The sequence below is a fragment of the Danio rerio genome, chromosome 6, assembly GCF_052040795.2.
Source record: "Danio rerio strain M-AB ecotype USA chromosome 6, GRCz13ab, whole genome shotgun sequence".
NCBI lineage: Eukaryota > Metazoa > Chordata > Actinopteri > Cypriniformes > Danionidae > Danio > Danio rerio.
Genome location: NC_141026.1, coordinates 61845001 through 61853478, shown reverse-complemented (window position 1 = coordinate 61853478; position 8478 = coordinate 61845001). Strand labels below are relative to the sequence as shown.

The following is an 8478-nucleotide window of genomic DNA, read 5'->3' as shown; positions in this document are numbered from 1 at the left end:
AAGATCTCAAACTTCAGGGCTTCTGGTAGTACCTAGAATAGCAAAATCAAGTAAAGGAGGTCGAGCCTTCTCTTTCATGGCTCCTACACTCTGGAATAGCCTTCCTGATAACGTCCGAGGCTCAGACACACTCTCTCAGTTCAACACTAGATTAAAGACCTATCTGTTTAGTAAAGCAAACACTCAATGCATCACCTAGCGGGTTCCACACAGGCTTCTGCATCTTGCTTATATACACTATGAACAGCAGCTACGCTAATTATTCTCTTTATTCTCTATTTTCACCTGGGGATACTCATCCCGAGGTCCTCAGATTATGCGGAGTCACTGATTGGATCCAAGACCAGCGACGTGATGATCCCAAGGATTCCATATCCGGGACCAGGCCATATCCTGAGCTGCTGCTGCGCTGATGGTCGTGGGGAGTGGAGAACATGAGTCTGATTCCAGTGACGCTCCAGGGACAGACGAGTCTTCATTGAGGCCATCTTCCAGCCTAAACCACGGCGAATGAAGCTCTGCACAAGACTTTTGGCCAGCGGAGAAATTAAAATGGTCGTGCCCAACTGAGTCTGGTTCTCTCAAGGTTCTTTTTCTTCACTCCCATCAGGTGAAGTTTTTTTTCCCTCTCCGCTGTCGCCACTGCCTCGCATGGTTCAGGATTGGTAGAGCTACGCATCAATGAATTTGCTCTTCAGTGTTTGAACTCTCAGTAATGATTAAATCACACTGAACTGAGCTAAACTGAACTGAACTTAAACACTAAAACCTGAACCACACTGTTCCAGTTACTGAACCACACTGTTCCAGTTACTGAACCACACTGTTCCAGTTACTATGACCATTTATGTGAAGCTGCTTTGACACAATCTACATTGTAAAAGCGCTATACAAATAAAGCTGAATTGAATTAAATTGAATTGTATTTCTGAGAGTTTCACCGATTCTCCAGTTCAGGGCATTCCAGGGTATCCTAACTATTCCAATAATGTTTTACACAGCGGATGACCTTCCAGCTGCAACCCAATACTGGGAAACACCCATATACACTCATACACTACAGCCAGTTTAGTTGATCAGTTCCCCTATAGCGCATGTGTTTGGACTGAAGATTGTTGAGTAAAGCTTATAGACCTTTTTCTTGGAACGCAAAATTACCCATGATGCTTTGCGTGTATGCGCAAGGAGAATGCGAAGAACTTCCGGTCGGCAGCTGATGCGTGTAAACAGTCACAATTGGACAGCTCTGAAACGCTAGTTTTAATCTATTTTACCTGCTTTTATCCTCTGAGCTGATACTGTTGTCCATCAGCAGCATCTCCTGGACTGATCATTTAAAGAAATGTGATCTAATAGGATGGAAAACAGCTGCTGTGAGGCGTTTTCCCCTCTGTGTCAGACGACATCTTCTGCAGTTTAAATGAAGCCTCGTCATCACTAAAGTCAACATTTTCTCTTTATTTCACATATATAACCAGCCCAAACTAATGTAGCTCACCAAAATGTTTGACACACACACATAGCCTGTACTGTGCCACTGACACACTGATTTAATAACTGTGACAAGGTGAAAATATAGACTAGTGTCATTTCAAAATGACAGAAAAACACAAACCGTGGTGAAAACAACACACGAAATAAAACACAAACGGCTCGCGATTAGAATGAACAGCAGATCAGCAGCAGAGGATCAATAACAGACTTTTATTGCTCATTTTTGTAAATTGCACGACTTTCATACCGGTTAAGTTTCATGCCAGTACTCTGGTTTGCTCTCTCTCTCTCTCTCTGTGTGTGTGTGTGTGTTAAAGAGCCGCTGAGCTAACAGCTGACAGGCCGGGATCGCACACACACACTATACGTTATTTCTGACGGCAGACACGTGAACTAGGAGAACGGTTTTCTGACGCGCTTGAACCACATGTGACAGATTATAACGGCTTTAACAGACACATTTCTAAGTTGTGTGTCACAAAAACACTCTGTTATCCATTACAAACGTTATTGAAGCCCATTTTCGGAGCGCAAATTACCAGTTGTACACGCTGTAAACGGAAGATTTTAGCATTCAACCGGAAGACGCTGGTCGCGATGGCGCCCTCCATGCAGCAGCCATGGAAAAGGTCTATAGAGAGTGTGAAAGCAGCTCCGGTTAAACCCTTGGTTCCGGTTCAGAGGGAAAATAATCTCCTCAAACCTCGATCGTCTCTTCAAATCAGAGATGTTCTCCTCTGCTCGGGGTTATTCACATCTACTAAACAATCTGCTCCTCTTTAATGGGACGTCCAGGCAGAGATCACAGATCACACTTCTGGTTTATTGACACTCATACTGTAAAATCAATGCGCAGATGTGGAGAGAGTGTGTGTGTGTGTGTGTGTGTGTTTGTGTTTGTGAGTGTTCAGTGTGTGTGTGTGCACGCATGCTTTTGTGTGTGTGTTTTTGAGTTGTCAGTGTGTGTATGTGTTTTAATTGTACTGTGTACGTGTGTGTATGTTTCAGTCTGTGCATGCATGCATGCCTGTGTGTGTGCGATTATGTGTGTCTTTTGGCATGCATATGTCTGTGTTTGTGTTTTTCAGTGATCAGATGTGTGTGTGTGTGTGTGTGTTTGAGGTTTTGTGTGTGTTTTTAAGTGTTCAGTGTGTGTGTGTGTGTATGTGTGTGTGTGCGTGTATATATGTGTTTTTCAGTGTTCTATGTGTACGTGTGTGTATGAGTAGGCCTGTGCATGCATGACAGTGTGTGATTGTGTGTGTGTTTTTGTATGCATGTGTCTATGTGTTTGTTGTGTATGTTTTTGTGTGAGTGTGTGTTCTTCTCTGAGTGTGTGTGTGTGTGTGTGTGTGTGTGTGTGTGTGTGTGTGTAAGTCTTCAGTGTGTTTTGTGTGATTTTGAGTGTTTAGTATGTATGTGTGGATTTGTGCATGTGTGTGTGTGTATGTGTGTGTGTGTGTGTTTGTGTGTGTGTGTGTGTGTGTGTGTGTATGTGTGTGTGTGTGTGCGCGCGTTTGTGTGTGTTTTATATGTGTTTTTGAGTGTTCAGTGTGTGTGTGTTCAGTGTGTGTGTGTGTGTGTGTGTATTTTTGCATGCATGTATGTGTGTGTGTTTTAGTGTTTGTGTGTACAGTGTGTTTTGTGTGATTTTGAGTGTTTAGTATGTATGTGTGGCTTTGTGCATGTGTGTGTTTTTGAGTGTTCAGTGTCTGTGTGCGTGGGTGTGTGTGTGTGTTTGTGTGTGTGTTTTTGACTGTTCAGTGTGTGTGTGTAAATGTGTGTGTGTGTGTGTGTGTGTGTGTGTGTGTCTGTGTGTCCACTGTACGTGTGTGTTGGTGTGGCTGCAGGCGTCAGTGAGGCACAAACACACACACCATCACTCAACACACAGAGACACAAAGAGACACATAATTCAGTTTGTAATGACTCCTGCGCACAACACCTTCATGTAATTCCATTATGGATTTTGCCATAAAGTGATAAATTCATTATTCCGCTGGACAGTAAAAAGCAGCAATAACATCCTCTAATATGCACATTATTCATCGCATTACTCCCGGAGCCCGTTCTCCTGCTTTCCTCTTTCATTTATGAAGCTGTTTTTCGGGGTGTGATGGGAACGGGATGCATTGTTCTAAAAACTGAATTACCAACGGCGTCCCGTCACTTTAGCACAGCGGCTAATGCCAACTCACGCCGCTCAGGCTTTTTGCCATCATCTCTTTAAAAGGGCTTTTTCTGAAAAAACACTCAGTTTTATGACTCCAGCACGTGTGAAAACTGAAGTTCTGGAGCTTCACGAACACAAACCTCCAACCCAGGCTCATTCTGAAAACGTACCCCTGCATACATTTCTGGAGAGCGTCAAATGTGTCTCAGGAGGTATGTTTTCTGCCGTTTTCAAATGTGCAAATCCACCAGAGGGCGCAATTAAGTGTGTAAGTGCATGAGTGCATAGTGTATAGTGAGCCATTTGGGACGCAGCTACACACATATACTATCCTGTTGAGTGTGTAAGTGCATAGTGCATGAGTGCATAGTGTATAGTGAGCCATTTGGGACGCAGCTACTTTTTTTGAAGTTTTAATTTTTGATGAATTGCTTGGAAACCAATGTTTGACCCCAACGCAAACATCGTAACTGCACAACTGCACGCACAAACATGAGTCCAAAGTAGAATATGCACCAAATTTCAAGTTAAACTAAACAGGTTAAACAGTTTCAATTAGTTCAACAACAAATTGCAGCAAAAATCCCCCATTTATAAAAAGGTGGATGACCCAACACAAATGCTGTTACAAAATGCCTTTCCAAAACACATGCTCATGTTGAAACTTTGCACACACAAACCTGAGACGTAAGAAAAACTGTGCACCAAATTTCACAAAGAAAACCCAAGTTTAACAAGTGTTTTGAGAAGATTAAATGTAAATGTTGATCAAATTTAACGCCCAATTCCATATTGTTCTGCTAATGATTCTGAATGCATTTGTATTGTCAGTTCTTTTGTTGTTGTCTCTGAAAGTGTCGTGTTTGCTCCACTCTAAATCCTAAAGTGGTATTTAGATGTTTTTTTTGTCATTCACACCACGAAAAGCAATAAAGATACAAAAAAACATGTTTAAATATGAGATTAATTAATTAATTAATGTAAAATGTAAATATTAATTTCATAAGTTTTAAAGTAATTCATACTCAGTGTTTGATAAGTTATAATAGTTTCTTTAATAGACTATTACTGTCTATTATTTTAATAATAGACAGACTGATACACTCACACTGATGTTTTTTTTCTTTTGAATATAATATGAGATTTATTTCAAGGCTTCATGCAGGTCATGCTTTGGTGTTTGACAAGTTTCAATAAAAGTTTTATTGTTTTTAAAATCAGATTTTTAGTTAATTGCATGGAAAACAAACAGGCTCAGTTTGACCCAACACAAATGTTGTTACAAAATGTGTTCAAGCTTTCCAAAACACGTGCTCATGTTGAAACTTTGCACACACAAACATTAGACTTGAGGAAAATTGTGCACCAAATTTCAGGAGGAAACACCAAGTTTAACCAATGTTTCAATTACATTACACATCAATGTTGGTCAAAATCACCCAAACAAAGCAAATTCAAGTGACGGTTTCAGATCGTTCTGCTACTGAATTTATTGCATTGTTTCTTATCGTCTTCTTTCTCCATCTCACAGTGTATTCAGCCATGTTTTCTGGCGTGTGTAAGTCCCAGATCTGTTGCTGGTGTTGAGGATGGAGACTGACAGACTCACACTGATCGCAGTCACAGATGGTTTTTGTTCGTCATGTGAGCGTTCGCAGATGTAGACGAGCACCCGCTGCTTCACGGCCCCTGTTTCTCCGTCTGTCTCTCCAGAGTCTGCATTTCAAATCATTCATTAACAATTTCATTCTTAAGACAAACATCTTTTTATGCAAATGGCATCAGATGTGGCGTTCTGCGACTGTTTTAAATTACCTCTGAAGCATCGGCTGAGCATCAGATCCAGAGACAAGCTGGATTCAAACTTTCTTCTTGTTTGCCTTCACAAATGAACAAACTCTCAGACACACACTTATCTCTGTGTCTCTAATTTGATCAAACATTTTTACATTGCATTGTGTTGTGAGTGGTTGCCACTGTGTTGCTATGCTGTTGCTAAACGTTCAATGACTTTTAGAAGTTTACATACTGTATGTGTGACGGAGGCCAGCTAGTAAGTGCTGGGCAGGTGAACCTCACTCCTCTGACCTCTTTAGCCTTCTTGGTAGAGCAACTGACTCCCATGCGGAAGGTCGCCGGTTCAATACCAGCTTGGAGCGAGTTGGGTGGCGTAGGACCGGCGGTGTTACATTGGTGCCATGTCCCGGATGGGAGTGAGGTTTATGCCTAGTTCAGACGGTGTGATTTTAGCCCCGATTTTCACTCACTGACAGGCTTTGAGAAATCGCCTAGAAATGCCTGAAATCACACGCAAATCGCTGCTCTTGCACGTGAGTGACAATCACACAGTATGAACTTTCAAAGATGTGATCTGAGAGAATCGCCGATGAGTCGCCGATGCCTGTGAGATATTTGGCGTGCTGAATATCTGGAGCTGTCGGCGATTCAAATCATACCGTGTGAATTGAGTTTTGACTGAAAATAACATCAGCGATCGCCTACAGCCAATGAGAGAGCAGCTTTCACTTGTGTGTGTGTGTGTATACCTGCTGCAGGCCAGCGGGAGGCTGGGGGAGAAGTTAAAAGCGCTGTTTTTCGGTTTCTTTGGACCCACGAAATGGAGGGAAAACTAGTGGAGGTTTGACAGGACTCAGGAGCAACTGTGTCTGTTTGACGTTTCATACAGAAAGAAATTAGTTTATTATCATCGTTGAGGAGAAATGGCTAATTCCCTTTAAACCCAGGTGAGCAAACATGTACATGTTCTACCCCATTAAAGGCTTCTTTCTCATTATGTAGTTAATAACAAAAGATATACGACGTGTTTTTGGCTGTGAGACGTAGTTTGGACGAAGTTGTCGGCGATTCTTCCTATAGTAAAGTAATGCAATGTCCCTGTCGCCGATCCATCTTGCAGTGAAAACAAAGCAGTGACAAAACGCCAGCCCAGATAGTCATGCAGTGTGAAAACATCTGTGACACGACTACTCTGAAAATCATGCAGTCTGAACTCGACATTAGGGGTGTGAGTGTAACGGAGGCCAGCTAGTAGGTGCTGTGCAGGTAAACCTCACTCCTCTGACCTCTAAAGGTGCTCTAGTGACAGACACTAGAGGCCATGGTCTTTAGCCTTCTTGGTAGAGCAACTGACTCCCTTGTAGAAGGTCGCCGGTTCGATACCATCTTGGAGCGGGTTAAGTGGCGTAGGACTGGCGGGGTGGCATATGCATATTTGTCTTGATTTTATTTCATTAAGTTTTGCTTTCTTAAAGTCTTGCTAAGTTATAAACCTTGAAACAACTTTTTAAAAATTTTTTTTTTTACTTTGGTTAAATTGACAAAAATTGTCAAAAAGAAACAAACAAACACTATGAAAAAGACTAAAAATAAAGAATAAAAACTTCTATAAAAGCTTCTAAGAGAATAAAAATGTATAACAAACAAAAATGTGAGAAATTATACAATACATTTTGAGTACAAATTGAGTATAAATTTTTCAAGCTTTTATGTAATTAATTATTTAGTGTTTAAAAATGCACTAACACACCAAAAAATACACAAAACCAGGCCTGGATTGGCCAGTCGGGAGGACCAGGAGAGTTCCCGATGGGCCGGCCCATTTTTTGGCCGCGAGGGCTGGTGTTTCTAGCTGTTTGCACTGTCAGCAGTCGCACTTTTTTTTCATTTATTTATTTATTTGACCATAGCCTCATTTTTTTTATTCATTATTATACCGCAGCTCCGCTCTTCTTATTTATTGTCTCGCAGCCCCATGAGCAAAATGCAGCCTGCAGGGTGATGATGGTGTAACTATCATTCCGGCCACACGAGCGTAACAGTTCCATTATGGTCAAGCGGACAGCACGTTGCATTACGACATCGTCGATCCGTGTTCGATCATCACCTGAGTAATTCTTTTTTTCTCATTTTTATTGTTAAGACATACAAAACTGTAAGGTTGTTGAACATTTGAAGTTCTAAAGCAGCTGTGTTTCTTGAAAAGACGTGATAGTGTAATTAGAATCTGAATAGGAAATGACCTTATTTTAATATAGTCAGTCGTGAACTGAGGTGGGCCGGTCTAAAGCTTGAAACTCCAGGGCTGAAAAGGAGACCCACTCCGGCTCTGCACAAAACAAACAATGAAAATCTAAACATAAAAATCTGTAATGTAGTTTTTAAGTACACACTGAGCTGATGCTGGATTAAGTAAAAGCATATTTGGCATGCTGTCCTGGGAGAGAGCCCGTTTAGACAGAAGGGAGAGAGGGGAGTCTGAGCTCAGGTATGTCTCGAGAACCCAGCCTGATCTCACGAGAAAACGTAAGTATTTTACGTTTTGCCAGTTTAGTGGCTAATTCGTACGAATTCGTACGAGTTCAGTCGTACGAAATGGTACGATTTTAAAAAGGAGGCGTGGCACCTAACCCCACCCCTAACCCCAACCGTCATTGGGGGATAAGCAAATCGTACTAAATTGTACGAATTAGATCGTACGAATTCATACGAATTAGCCACTAAATGAAAAAGTTACGAATTGCCGTGAGATTGTGTTGGAGAACCTCCCTGCTATTGGATTAAAAGGGATTGGGAGGAGTCGGGGTGTGTTTGTCGAAAAAACGAAGATGATAAAGGTCAGAAAGGCGGACTATTTATATGCATTTGAATGCGTCTGATTGGTGGATTAGTGATTGATGATGGGAGACCAGCTGTGGTCATTCAATTATCCATGTGAGCAAAATGACAAAATTTGAAGTAAACTGTTAAATATAATTTATGTTCCACTTTTGTTGTGAGCTGCAGGCTTTACA

At 41.5% G+C, this 8478-nt stretch overlaps 1 long non-coding RNA gene across 1 annotated transcript in view; it reads right to left on the bottom strand.

Annotated features, from left to right (window-relative positions):
• Positions 1-4075: 4075 nt before the first annotated feature.
• Positions 4076-8478, bottom strand: part of LOC147843720 (uncharacterized) — a 6719-nt gene continuing 2316 nt past the window's right edge. The window contains exons 1-3 of the long non-coding RNA XR_015494445.1: positions 8230-8478; positions 5483-7972; positions 4076-5383 (exon numbers count right to left, since the gene is read on the bottom strand). The exon at positions 8230-8478 is cut by the window's right edge and continues 2316 nt beyond it. This is a non-coding gene — a long non-coding RNA (uncharacterized LOC147843720). The remainder of the gene's footprint in view (positions 5384-5482; positions 7973-8229) is intronic.